Source organism: Mobula hypostoma, chromosome 14 (genome assembly GCF_963921235.1).
Source record: "Mobula hypostoma chromosome 14, sMobHyp1.1, whole genome shotgun sequence".
Taxonomy (NCBI): Eukaryota; Metazoa; Chordata; class Chondrichthyes; order Myliobatiformes; family Myliobatidae; genus Mobula; species Mobula hypostoma.
The window spans coordinates 17,230,029-17,245,316 of record NC_086110.1 but is presented as its reverse complement, the minus strand read 5'-3'; positions in this window follow the sequence as shown (position 1 = coordinate 17,245,316).

The window sequence follows — 15,288 nt, the reverse complement described above, 5'->3', positions numbered from 1 at the left end:
CGCTCTTTTCCACAGAGGCTGCCTGGCCTGGTGAGCTCCTTCACCATTTTGTGTGTGTTCCTTGACCGTATGTTTTGCTGTCAGTGTCTGGGGGAATCAGATATAAACAGAAGGATAACGTGACTTGACTATTTCTAACTTATATTAATGACTTAGATGAAAGACGAGTATTTTGCAGCCAGATTTGCTGACGACACAAAGATATTTGAGGAAACCGGTAATGAGGAGCACAAAGTCTGAAAAAAACAACACAGATAGATCAGTAAGTGGGTGAACATGTGGGAGATGAAGTATAATGAGTGGAAATGTGAAATTATTAAAGTAAATAACAAGAAAATTCCTCCTCTTTTTTCTCCAGTCGTGCCAAAGGGTCTCTGCTTGAAACGTTGGCTGTACTTTTTTTCCATAGATGCTGCCTGGCCTGCTGAGTTCCTCCAGCATTTTGTGTGTGTTGCTTGGATTTCTAGCATCTGCAGATTTTCTCTTGGTTGGGAGAAAAGATAATATTTGAGTTGAATGTCATATGGGAGGGGTTAGGATCTTGTGAAAAGAATTCTCCTTGGAGTGACAGAGGATGAGAGGTGACCTGATTTAGGTGTTAGAACATAGAACATAGAATAGTACAGCACATTACAGGCCCTTCGGCCCACAAAGTTGTGCCAACCATCAAACCCTGCCTCCCATATAACCCCCAAACTTAAATTCCTCCATATACCTGTCTAGTAGTCTCTTAAACTTCACTAGTGTATCTGCCTCCACCACTGACTCAGGCAGTGCATTCCATGCACCAACCACTCTCTGAGTAAAAAACCCTCCTCTGATATCCCCCTTGAACTTCCCACCCCTTACCTTAAAGCCATGTCCTCTTGTATTGAGCAGTGGTGCCCTGGGGAAGAGGCACTGGCTATCCACTCTATCTATTCCTCTTATTATCTTGTACACCTCTATCATGTCTCCTCTCATCCTCCTTCTCTCCAAAGAGTAAAGCCCTAGCTCCCTTAATCTCTGATCATAATCCATACTCTCTAAACCAGGCAGCATCCTGGTAAATCTCCTCTGTACCTTTCCAGTGCTTCCACATCCTCCCTATAATGAGGCAACCAGAACTGGACACAGTACTCCAAGTGTGGCCTAACCAGAGTTTTATAGAGCTGCATCATTGCATCGCGACTCTTAATCTCTATCCCTCGACTTATGAAAGCTAACAGTAACACTCCATAAGCTTTCTTAACTACCCTATGTACCTGTGAGGCAACTTTCAGGGATCTGTGGACATGTACCCCGAGATCCCCCTGCTCCTCCATACTACCAAGTATCCTGCCATTTACTTTGTACTCTGCCTTGGAGTTTGCCTTTCCAAAGTGTACCACCTCACATTTCTCCGGATTGAACTCCAACTGCCACTTCTCAGCCCACTTCTGCATCCTATCAATGTCTCTCTGCCATCTTCAACAATCCTCTACACTATCTACAACACCACCAACTTTTGTGTCGTCTGCAAACTTGCCAACCCACCCTTCTACCCCCACATCCAGGTCATTAATAAAAATCACAAAAAGTAGAAGTCCCAGAACAGACCCTTGTGAGACACCACTAGTCACAATCCCCCAGTCTGAATGTACTCCCTCCACCACAACCCTCTGCCTTCTGCAGGCAAGCCAATTCTGAATCCACCTGGCCAAACTTCCCTGGATCCCATGCCTTCTAACTTTCTGAATAAGCCTGCCATGTGGAACCTTGTCAAATGCCTTACTAAAATCCATATGGATCACATCCACTGCACTACCCTCAACTATATGCCTGGTCACCTCCTCAAAGAACTCTATCAGGCTTGTTAGACACGATCTGCCCTTCACAAAGTCATGCTGACTGTCCCTGATCAGACCATGATTCTCTAAATGCCCATAGGTCCTATCTCTAAGAATCTTTTCCAACAGCTGTCCCACCATGGACATAAGGCTCGCTGGTCTATAAATACCCGGACTATCCCTACTACCTTTTTTGAACAAGGGGACAACATTTGCCTCCCTCCAATCCTTCGGTACCATTCCCGTGGACAACGAGGACATAAAGGTCCTAGCCAGAGGCTCAGCAATCTCTTCCCTCACCTTGTGGAGCAGCCTGGGGAATATTCCGTCAGGCCCCGAGGACTTATCCGATCTAATGTATTTTAACAACTCCAGCTCCTCCTCTTCCTTAATATCAACATGCTCCAGAACAGCAACCTCACTCATATTGTCCTCACCATCATTAAGTTCCCTCTCATTGGTGAATACCGAAGAGAAGTATTCATTGAGGACCTCGCTCACTTCCACAGCCTCCAGGCACATCTTCCCACCGTTATCTCTAATCAGTCCAACCTTCACTCCTGTCATCCTTTTGTTCTTCAGCATAGTCAGCGTTTGTGCATGGGAAGCTGTGTCTGACAAATACGGAGTTCTTCAAGGAGGAAGGTAAGAGGTCAATGAGGCTAGGGCAGAGATGTTACCTATATGGAGTTTAGCAAGGCCTTAGACAAGGTTCCTGTGGCGCATTAGTCTGGAATATTAAATTGCATGAGATCCAGGAGAAGAAAGTGGACTGGATTGATAATTTGCTCGGTGGTAGAAAGCAGAAAGTAATAGTTGAAGCTCTTTCTTGGACTGGGAGCCTGTGCCTCGTGTGGGACACAAGGGGGCAGTGTTGGGACCTTGTAATTTATACAAATGCTATGATGTGAAATTAGAAAGCATGGTTACTAACACTGTGGATGATATAAAAAATAGGTGGGGGTGTAGATGGTGTAGAAAGTTATAGGAAAACTCAGCACAGGATCTTGATCCTTGATCACAGGACCTTGTATGTGGGCTGAGGATTGGCAAAGGTCGCGGGGTCCATGGGAGGCTGGGTTGGGTGTTATGAAGTTGAGTTCAAAGAAAGCAGTATCACAGAAAAAGTGGTGAAATAGGCTCTTGTCACTCTTCAGCAACACACACAAAATGCTCGAGAAACTCAGCAAGTCAGGCAGCATCCATGGAGGGGAATACACAGTTAACATTTTGGACTAAACCTTTCTTCAGGAGTGGAAAGGTGGGTAGCAGAAAAAAAGAAAAAGGTGGGGAAGTGGAAGGAGTACAAGCTGTCAAGTGACAGGTGAGACCAGGTGAAGGGGACGGTGGATGAGTGAGTAAGGAGAAATGAAGTAAAATGAGAGGGGAATTGGTGGAAGAGATAAAGGAATGAAGGAAGAATCTAATAGTAGAGGACAGTGGGGCATGGAAGAAAGGGAAGGAAGAGGGGAATCAGAGAGAGAAAAAATGTTAATAAGATGTTGACTGGACTTCGGGTCCAAGTTACAAGGATAAGTTTCATAGACTAGTAATTTATTCTGTAGAGTGTAGGAAATTGAGGTATGACCTGATGGAGGCATACAAGATCATCCCCCACAGACAGGGTGGAAGCACAATCTTTATTCCCTGCACAGCAAAGGGACAGAAGTTTGAGATCAGAGGTGAGACGTTCAAAAGGGACATCGGGGGCAACTTCTTCACACAAAAGGTGCTGTATATTTGCTTCAGGCTCTCTCTCTCCTAATAAGGGAGAAAATGACGAGAAGCATTGATCATGTGGACAGCTTTTTCCCAGGGCTGAAATGGCTAACATGAGGGGACATAGTTTTAAGGTGCTTGGAGGTGGGTTTAGAGGGGATGTCAGGGGTAGGTTTTTCCACGCAGGGAGTGGTGGGTGCATGGAATGCACTGCAGGCAACGGAGGAGGCGGATACAATAGGGTCTTTTAAGAGACTCGTAGGTACGTGGAGGTTAGAAAAATAGAGGGCTATGCGGTAGGAAAATTCTAGGCAGTTTCTAGAGTAGGTTACATGGTCAGCACAACATTGTGGACCGAAGGGCCTGCAATGTGCTGTAGGGTTCTAATTGAGAAAAGTAACTTGCAAGTAAAACGAGTAACAAGGTGGGTAAATGCAATGTTGCATTTTATTCTAAACAAGGATTAGAGTATAAAAGCAGGGAAGTTTAGCTACAACTGAATACGAGATCAGACCAGAGTAATGTGTTCAGTTCTGTTCCCCTTATTGAGGGAGGCATAGACTTACATCACAGACAGTTGAGGGAAGTTTGACCAAGTCGATTCCTTAGCTGAAGGGTCTGTGAGCACTTTGTTAAGCACTTTGGACATCATTATTGCAGGCTGAGATGTTTTCTCTGTGAAACGAAGAGAAATATCTTTGCACAGAGACCAGTGAATCTCTGGAATTCTCTACAAAAGAGAATTAGACACTCAGCATATTCAGCACAGAATTCAACAGATCTTTGGGTACGAAGTGAATCAGGGAACAGGGGGTTGATGAGGGAATTGGTGCAGAAGAAAATAATCATTCGTGATCTCATTAAACAGCAGAGCCCACACAAAGAGGCCAAACGGCCAGTTGCTGCTTCTACCCTAATGTCCTGAGGTGTCAGAGGGCTGAGAGAGTGCCTGCCCTCTTTACGAGATCTAGAGTAAGGGGGCATAGTCTCAGAGTTGAGATGGTGGTAGCGATCGACTAGTTTTACACCTTCAGGACAGACGGAACAGGTATTATTAAGGGGTCAAAGACTTTGGGAAACAGGCAGGATAGAGTAAATGAGGCAAGGATCATTGTCTTTCTGAATGTATGAGCTTGTTGTGAATATATTCCAAAGCTTCCAACTGGGACAGGACAGCTTTCAAGGACATGACGATGACTTTTACTTCATCAGGCTGAGAACGCACAGAGTGTATAAAATAGAAGTGCATTTTGCAGTCACTGGGAATTGGGGTTGATCTGCACGTGAATGAGCAGACACCATGTGAGTGATGCACACACACACAAAATGCTGGAGGAACTCAGCAGGCCAGGCAGCGTAATGAGAGCAATACTCCCTTCCATTGCAACAACCTGTGAGTGCAAGGTTACACCTTTATCCAGAGCATAACACTGATAGAACTGCAAAGTCAGAGTGACTAGCATCAGCAAAAGAAAATTAAGAGAAACCTCCTTTATCTATGGGTTTAAATCAATGAGATATAAATGTAATTAAATCATAGAAAATTTATTTTTAAAATGTAAATGGCATCTTGCAAGAAAATGGCAGATAGAAGTCAGAGAACACTATAGCAGAGAAACACAGACGTGTAGTCCATGCCGAATTGTTATTCTGCCGAGTCCCATTGACCGGCACCAGGATCTCCATACCCCTCCAATCCACAACTTTTCCAAACTCCTCTTAAGTGGACCCATTGAGCCCACATATACTACTTCTGCTGGTAGCTCGTTCCACACTCACACCAGCCGCTGAGTGAAGAGGTTTTTTTCCATCGGCATTCAGAGAGGCTGGACTGCGCAGGTGTATGATGTCGGGCAGCGAAGCGCGGAAGATTTAAAAGGACAGAAATCCTGTTTCGGGTTTAATTCGGAGAAGGAAGTCTGAGAATCGCAGCGGGAATGCGGAGGAAGCCAGTTTTGACTCCCAGTCTCCCGGACGTCCACATCTGCGCCAGGTGCGCCGAGATGCAGCTCCTAAGGGACCGCGTTAGGGAACTGGAGCTGCAGCTCGATGACCTTCGTCTGGTCGGGGAGAGTGAGGAGCTGCGAGAGAGGAGTTACAGGCAGGTGGTCACACCAGGGCCACGGGAGGCAGACCAGTGGGTCACGGTTAGGAGGGGAAAGAGGAAGAGTCAGGTAATAGAGAGTACCCCGGTGGCTGTGCCCCTTGACAATAGGTACTCCTGTTTGAGTACTGTTGGGGGGGACAGCTTACCTGGGGGAAGCGACAGTGGCCGTGCCTCTGGCACAGAGTCCGGCCCTGTAGCTCAGAAGGGTAGGGAAAGGAAGAGGAGGGCAGTTGTAATAGGGGACCCGATAGTAAGGGGGTCAGATAGGCGATTCTGTGGACGCAGTCCAGAGAACCGGATGGTAGTTTGCCTCCTTGGTGCCAGGGTCCAGGATATTTCTGATCGTGTCCAAGATATCCTGAAGTGGGAGGGTGAGGAGCCAGAGGTCGTGGTACATATAGGTACCAATGACATAGGTAGGAAATGGGAAGAGGTCCTGAAAGGAGAATATAAGGAGTTGGGAAGGGAGTTGAGAAAAAGGACTGCAAAGGTAGTAATCTCGGGATTACTGCCAGTGCCACACGACAGTGAGAGTAGGAATGAAATGAGGTGGAGGATAAATGTGTGGCTGAGGGATTGGAGCAGGGGGCAGGGATTCAAGTTTTTGGATCATTGGGACCTCTTTTGGCGTGGGTGTGACCTGTACAAAAAGGATGGGTTACACTTGAATCCTAGGGGAACCAATATCCTGGTGGGGAGATTTGCAAGGGCTACTGAGGTGACTTTAAACTAGAATGGTTGGGGGGTGGGAATCAAATTAAAGAGACTAGGAGAGAGGAGGTTAGCTCACAACAGGGGGATGGGAACAAGTGCAGAGAGACAGAGGATGCTGAGGATGTTCTACGAGTCTGTGGTGGCCAGTGCTATTATGTTTGCTGTTGTGTGCTGGGGCAGCAGGCTGAGAGTAGCAGACACCAACAGAATCAACAAACTCATTCGTAAGGCCAGTGATGTTGTGGGGATGGAACTGGACTCTCTCATGGTGGTGTCTGAAAAGAGGATGCTGTCTAAGTTGCATGCCATCTTGGTCAATGTCTCCCATCCACTACATAATGTACTGGGTGGGCACAGGAGTACATTCAGCCAGAGACTCATTCCACCGAGATGCAACACAGAGCATCATAGGAAGTCATTCTTGCCCGTGGCCATCAAACTTTCCAACTCCTCCCTTGGAGGGTCAGACACCCTGAGCCGATAGGCTGGTCCTGGACTTATTTCATAATTTACTGGCATAATTTACATATTACTATTTAACTATTTATTACTGTTTTCTATTACTATTCTATTACTATTTATTTTTTCTATGACTATTACTACTTATTAATTACTAACAGTAATATTACTATTACTATTTCAATTACTATTTATTATTTATGGTGCAACTGTAATGAAAGCCAATTTCCCCCGGGACCAATAAAATATGACTATGACTATGACTATGACTAAAATGAGGGTAGAAGCAAAAAGTAGTAAGGTGAAAAGTAAAAGTGGCAGGCTGGCAAATCCAGGGCAAAAATCAAAAAGGGCCACTTTTCAACATAATTGTATAAGGGCTAAGAGTGTTGTAAAAGCAAGGCTGAAGGCTTTGTGTGTCAATGCAAGAAGCATTCGTAACAACGGATGGATTAAAAGTGCAGATTGTTATTAATGAATATGATATAGTTGGATCACAGAGACATGGCTCTAGGGTGACCAAGGATGGGAGCTCAATATTCAGGAGGGATAGACATGAAAGAAAAGGAAGTGGGGTAGCATTGCTGGTTAGAGAGGAGATTAACGCAATAGAAAGGAAGGACATTAGCCGGGAGGATGTGGGATCGATATGGGTAGAGCTGCATAACACTATGGGGCAGAAAACGCTGGTGGGAGTTGTGTACAGGCCACCTAACAGTAGGAGTGAGGTTGGGGATGGCATTAAACAGGAGATTAGAAATGCGTGCAATAAAGGAACAGCAGTTATAGTGGGTGACTTCAATCTACATATAGATTGGGTGAACCAAATTGGTAAGGGTGCTAAGGAAGAGGATTTCTTGGAATGTATGCGGGATGGTTTTTTGAACCAACATGTCGAGGAACCAACTAGAGAGCAGGCCATTCTAGACTGGGTATTGAGCAATGAGGAAGGGTTAATTAGCAATCTTGTCGTGAGAGGCCCCTTGGGTAAGAGTGACCATAATATGGTGGAATTCTTCATTAAAATGGAGAGTGACATAGTTAATTCAGAAACAAAGGTTCTGAACTTAAAGAAGGGTAACTTTGAAGGTATGAGACGTGAATTAGCTAAGATAGACTGGCAAATGACACTTAAAGGATTGACGGTGGATATGCAATGGCAAGCATTTAACGATCGCATGGATGAACTACAACAATTGTTCATCCCAGTTTGGCAAAAGAATAAATCAGGGAAGGTAGTGCACCCGTGGCTGACAAGGGAAATTAGGGATAGTATCAATTCCAAAGAAGAAACATACAAATTATCCAGAAAAAGTGGCTCACCTGAGGACTGGAAGAAATTCAGAGTCCAGCAGAGGAGGACAAAGGGCTTAATTAGGAAAGCGAAAAAAGATTATGAGAGAAAACTAGCAGGGAACATAAAGACTGACTGTAAAAGCTTTTACAGATTGTGAAAAGAAAAAGATTGGTTAAGACAAATGTAGGTCCCTTACAGACAGAAACAGGTGAATTGATTATGGGGAGCAAGGACATGGAAGACCAATTGAATAACTACTTTGGTTCTGTCTTCACTAAGGAGGACATAAATAATCTTTCAGAAATAGTAGGGGACAGAGGGTCTAGTGAGATGGAGGAACTGAGGGAAATACATGTTAGTAGGGAAGTGGTGTTAGGTAAATTGAAGGGATTAAAGGTAGATAAATCCCCAGGGCCAGATGGTCTGCATCCCAGAGTGCTTAAGGAAGTAGCCCAAGAAATAGTGGATGCATTAGTGATAATTTTTCAAAACTCTTTAGAATCAGGACTAGTTCCTGAGGATTGGAGGATGGCTAATGTAACCCCGCTTTTTAAAAAAGGAGGGAGAGAGAAACCGGGGACCCCAGTTGTTTGGAAAAGCTGATTGGGGTAAGTTCCAGAAGTTGAGTGAAGAAGCATTGACAAAGATTGATATTTCTGGAAATATAGATGAATTAAACAGTCAGGTGACTTCAGCAATTATCATGGCAGCAGAAGGATCTATACCCAGGAGTAAAAATAGGATGAATAGAAAACTGGTACCATGGTGGACAGAGGAATGTTGTCAGGCTGTAAAAAACAGAAAAAGAGCATTCAGGCTAGTTAAAAGAACCCATAATATGCAGCATTTGGTTCAATATAAGAGAGCACAGGCAGTGGTGAGAAGAACTATACGTCAAGCTAAAAGGGCAAGTTGGAGGAGTTTTTACAACAAAATAGGAAGAACAACACCTGTGGGAGAGATATGGGGAATGATTAAGAGGATGGGAGGAGATAGAAGGGAATGGGAATATCCAGTAATGATATCTGAGGAGGAAACTGCAGTCTCCAGTAGGGATAAGGCTGAGGTCATGGCCAAGTCATTTGTACTGATACACAGTTCAGAAAATTTGTCTGAAGAAGGGAGAAGGAGAAGGGAAAGAATAATGAGCCAACACCCAAGTGTGTTAAGCAGGAGGGAAGGAATAGATGATATAATTGATGATCCATTTACATTAGCAGAAATGGTGAGAGCAATAAAGAGATCGAGACCAACCTCCCCAGGGAAAGATCTGATATGCTCTGTGATGCTAAAAAATCTAGGAGAAGGAGCGCTCTTGAAGTTGCTGCATTTTTATAACAGAGTGTGGGAGGAGGGAAGATTACCAAGTGCATGGAAAGAAGCAGTAGTAATTCCAATAAGGAAGCCTGGCAAGGATCCGTCAAAACCCACTAGTTACAGACCAATAGCATTAACATCAAGTATATGTAAGATAATAGAAAGGATGATAACAGAAAGGTTATCGTATGAGCTTGAGAAAAGGGGAATGCTGGCAAGTTATCAGAGTGGTTTTAGAAAGGGAAGGAATTCCATGGACTCAGTGATAAGGTTAAAGACTGAAATAAGGAAGGCCCAGGCAAATAAAGAGTCAGTAGTTGCAGTGTTCTTTGACATTGAAAAAGCCTATGATATGATGTGGAAGGAAGGATTATTAATTAAACTGCACAAGATGGGGGTTGGTGGGAGAGTTTTTGATTGGATTAAAGATTTTTTGTTTGGTAGAAAAATTCAAGTTCGGATTGGATCAGAATTATCAAAACAGTATATAGCGGAAAATGGCACACCTCAAGGTAGTGTGATTAGCCCGTTACTTTTCATCATTATGATCAATGATGTCTTCACAAAGGTACCAGTGGATATAGGTAGGTCACTGTTTGCGGATGATGGGGCCTTGTGGAAAAGAGGCAGGAACATGGACCATATAATCAGGAAACTACAAGAAGCAATTGATGAAGTGGTGGAGTGGGGTTATGATTGGGGATGTAGATTTTCAGTAGAAAAAACTCAAACTGTATTTTTTACCAGGAAAAGAGTTGAGGTAGGGAAGAAGTTAAGGATGTATGGAATTGAATTAGAAAGGGTTGCATCATTTAAATTTCTGGGAGTTATATTTGATTCACGATTAACATGGGCAGACCATATCAGGAAAGTTGAGGAGAAATGTAAAAAAGTAATAAATGTGATGAGATGTTTGACTGGTAGGGGATGGGGAGCAAGTTGTTCAGCGTTGAAGAGAATGTATGTGGCTTTAGTGAGATCTGTGTTGGACTATGGAAATATAGCATATGGATCAGCAGCTCAGTCTCTTATAAGGAAACTGGATGTGATTCAGGCTCAGGCCTTGAGAGTGTGCAGTGGGGCTTTTAAAAAGTCATCAGTGTCAGCCCTACAGGTAGAAATGGGAATAATGCCTTTGGAACTAAGAAGGATGCAACTGATGGCAAACTACTGGGCTAACTTGTAGGGGCACAATGATTCTCACCCTGCTAAAGCAGTGTTGCAGGAGTGCTGGGAAAATGGGAGGTTTCAGAGGGATACCTTTAGTCGGGTAGGGAATGATATCGCGAAAGAATGTGGAGTATTTGATCTGAGGATAAGTCCTTCAGTAGTTTATCTGGTTGTAGCTCCATGGAAGCTTGTATGGTCTGACATAGACTGGCATTTGTTAGAGGTTAAAAAGGAAAGGAAGATATAAAACTGATTTGGTAAATGCATTTAACTGTCATGTGATGGAAAAGTATAGTGATTATACTCACATTTATATGGATAGTGCGAAGGAACCTGAAACAGGAGCGACAGGGTTTGGGGTGGCAATTGGAATCAGCAGAAGAACATCTAATAAGTTAGGGGTGTTTACAGTGGAGATGCTGGCAGTGTTGGTCGCGTTGCAATGGGTGCAGAAAGCCAGACAAGTCAAAGCATTGATATGTTCAGATTCATCCTCAGTTCTACCAAGTTTAAGGTCTTTTCACACAAACGGTCGGCAAGATGTACTTTATGAAGTCCTTCAGTTAGTTACAAGAATTGCAAATCAGGGAGGTCAGGTAAAATTTCTATGGGTTCCAGCACATGTAGGGGTGAAGGGGAATGAGAGGGTGGATGAGTTGGCAAAGAGGGCATTAAAGAAAGAAAATGTGGAAATGCACATTAGTATCAGTAAAGCAGAAGTTAAGTGTGTAATCTGGGGAAAAGTCAACCGAATGTGGCAAGAAAGATGGGACAGGGAGGGGAAAGAGAGGCATTTATATCAAATACAAAGAAGTGTTGCAGGTACTAGGGTAGGTAGTGGATACAAAAGAGAGGAAACTGTGTGGACTAGGTTAGGGCTGGGACACTGCATTAAATAAAACATTGAAAATGATAGGGAAACACCAGACAGGATTGTGTGAGGAATGTCAGGAGGAGGAGTCAGTAGAACATGTAGTTCTGTGTTGCAGGACGTATGGGATACAGAGAGAGATGATGAGAATTAAACTAAGGGAGTTGGGGGTGCAGGAATTCACATTAAAAGGGTTGCTGGGCATGGGTGAGAGAGCACAGGTCCGTGTATTTTTAGCTTTCTTAAGGGGTACAGGGTTTTTTTTTTATAGGATATGACGGATAACAGGAATAGGGTACTGGGATGGTCAAAGATGGGAGGGTAAAGTGTGGGTTAGTGTGTGCGTGTGTGTGTGTGTGTGTGTGTGCGCGCGCGCGAGCGAGATTGGGTGAAGGGATTCAGAATGTATGTCTAGGGCACATTTCGGAGCAGAAGGTGGCGGTAATGCACCATTAGGCTGAAAGCCAACCGCCGTGAAACACAGACAGACAGACAGAAATGATGGCGGGCTGAAAAGTATATTTGACAGAACATCTCTGCTGGTATTCCGGATTAAAGTCAAGGCTAAATATCCTGAGATAGCCACGAAAGCACTGAAAACGTTGCTATCTCTGCAATGAATGCAACGAAAACTAAATTGCGGAATAGACTGCACATAAGGAACCCCGTTTGAGTATCGCTGTCTCCCATCACCGCTCGACAGGACCGTCTTGTTGCAGGGAAACAAGCCCAGGGCTCCCACTGATTCAGCGCTAAAATCGATTTGTGGGGGTGGGGATCGGCACGTATACGCATGCGCACACAGGTGCCCGCGCAAGGCTTCATGGTCATTGTAGTCTTTATGGGTAAAGTCACCCGTATGGGTCCAAAGCTATGCCTGCCTTTTTCTTGGGTTTGTGGAACAATCTATGTTCCGTGCCTATTCTGGTATCTGTCCCCCACTTTACCTTCGCTACATCGACGACTGCATTGGCGCTGCTTCCTGCACGCATGCTGAGCTCGTTGACTTTATTAACTTTGCCTCCAACTTTCACCCTGCCCTCGAGTTTACCTGGTCCATTTCCGACACCTCCCTCCCCTTTCTAGATCTTTCTGTCTCTGTCTCTGGAGACAGCTTATCCACTGATGTCTACTATAAGCCTACTGACTCTCACAGCTATCTGGACTATTCCTCTTCTCACTCTGTCTCTTGCAAAAATGCCATCCCCTTCTCGCAATTCCTCCGTCTCCGCCGCATCTGCTCTCAGGATGAGGCTTTTCATTCCAGGACGAGGGAAATGTCCTCCTTTTTTAAAGAAAGGGGCTTCCCTTCCTCCACTATCAACTCTGCTCTCAAACGCATCTTCCCCATTTCACGTACATCTGCGCTCACTCCATCCTCCCGCCACCCCACTAGGAATAGGGTTCCCCTGGTCCTCACCTACCACCCCACCAGCCTCCGGGTCCAACATATTATTCTCCGTAACTTCCGCCACCTCCAACGGGATCCCACCACTAAACACATCTTTCCCTCCCCCCCCCCACCCCCGCCTGCTTTCTGCAGGGATCTCTCCCTACGTGACTCCCTTGTCCATTCGTTCCCCCCATCCCTCCCCACTGATCTCCCTCCTGGCACTTATCCTTGTAAGCGGAACAAGTGCTACGCATGCCCTTACACTTCCTCCCTTACCACCATTCAGGGCCCCAAACAGTCCTTCCAGGTGAGGCGACACTTCACCTGTGAGTCGGCTGGGGTGATACACTGCGTCCGGTGCTCCCATGTGGCCTTCTATACATTGGCGAGACCCGACGCAGACTGGGAGATTGTTTTGCTGAACACCTACGCTCTGTCCGCCAGAGAAAGCAGGATCTCCCAGTGGCCACACATTTTAATTCCACATCCCATTCCCATTCTGACATGTCTATCCATGGCCTCCTCTACTGTAAAGATGAAGCCACACTCAGGTTGGAGGAACAACACCTTATATTCCATCTGGGTATCCTCCAACCTGATGGCATGAACATCGACTTCTCTAACTTCCGCTAATGCCCCACCTCCCCCTCGTACCCCATCCGTTATTTATTTTTCTACACACATTCTTTCTCTCACTCTCCTTTTTCTCCCTCTGTCCCTCTGACTATACCCCTTGCCCATCCTCTGGGTTCCCCCCCCACTTTGTCTTTCTTCCCGGACCTCCTGTCCCATGATCCTCTCATATCCCCTTTGCCAATCACCTGTCCAGCTCTTGGCTTGGCTCCATCCTTCCCCCTCCTGTCTTCTTCTATCATTTTGGATCTCCCCTTCCCCCTCCCACTTTCAAATCTCTTACTAACTCTTCCTTCATTTAGTCCTGACAAAGGGTCTCGCCCGTAACGTTGACTGCACCACTTCCTGGAGATGCTGCCTGGCCTGCTGCGTTCACCAGCAACTTTGATGTGTGTTGCTTGAAATTCCAGCATCTGCAGAATTCCTGTTGTTTGTGTATTTGACTGCTAATCTCGTCCATTGGCAACCCTACCCCTTCCCCCACCCCCTGGTCGGCCGGTCCGCAAGAATATTGTCAATATTAAACCGGTTGGCAATGCACAAAAGGTTGGGGACCCCTGGATTACAGTATTGGTGCCACATCATGCATCTATACTGACCTTGTCAATTTCATCAACATTGCTGTGGTAAACCATGTATATATGTTGTAACTGGCTTAACTGTCTGGAAACGCCCCTCTGCTGACTGCCCCTGTGGCTCCTCCCACAGAGTCTTGTATAAAGGTGTCTTGCCTTGCCCCTCCCCCTCAGTCCAGGGGAAGACACTCACCGTGGAGGTCATATTGTACAGCGAATAAAAGCCTCTCAGTATTTTACCAAACCTCAGTCTTTTGGAGTTATTGAAGGTGCTTCAATTGCCTCCGACTTCCTCCCTGCCCTTAAATTCACTTGGTCCATTTCTGACATCTCCATCCCCTTTCTTGAACTCTCTGTCTCCATCTCTGGAGACAAACTGTCGAACGACACCTTTTAAACACCTACATTCCCATGGCCATCTTGACTATACCTCTTCCTACCCTGTCTCCTGTAAAAATGCTATTCCCTTTCCTCAGTTCCTTCATCTGCACATCTGTTCCCAGGATGAGGCTTTCCGTTCCAGGACATCAGAGATGTCCTCCTTCTTTGTCCACCTTTGATGCTGCCGTCACTTGCATCTCCTCCATTTCCAGAACATCTACCCTCATTCAATCTTCCCACCACCGTCACAGTGATAGAGTTCCTCTTACCACCCCATTAGCCTCTGCACCCAGCACTTCATTCTGTGCAACTTCCGCCGTCTCCAAAGGGATCCTACCACCAACACATCTGTACCTCTCCACCTCTCTCTGCTTTCCACAGGGATAGCTCCCTCCATGATTCCCTTGTCCATTCATCCCTCCCCACGAATCTCCCTCCAGTCACTTATTCCTGCAAGCAGACAAAATGCTACACTTAGCGATTCACCTCCTCCCTCACCTCCATTCAAGGCTCCAAACAGTCCTTCCAGGTGAGGCAACACTTCACCTGCAAATCTGCTGGCATCGTCTAATGGGTCTGGTCCTCCCGATGCAGCCTGCTCTGCATTGGTGAGACCCATCGGAAATTGGAGAGGACAGATTCGTCGAGCACCTCTGCTCCATCTGCTGTAAGTGGAAATTCCCAGTGGCCAAGCATTTCAATTCTGATTCCCATTCTCGTTCCGACATGTCGTCCATGACCTCCTCTTGTGCCATGATGAGGCCACCCTCAGGGTGGAAGAGCAACATTTTATATTCTGTCTGGGTAGCCTCCAACCTGATGATATGAATATCGGTTTCTCCCT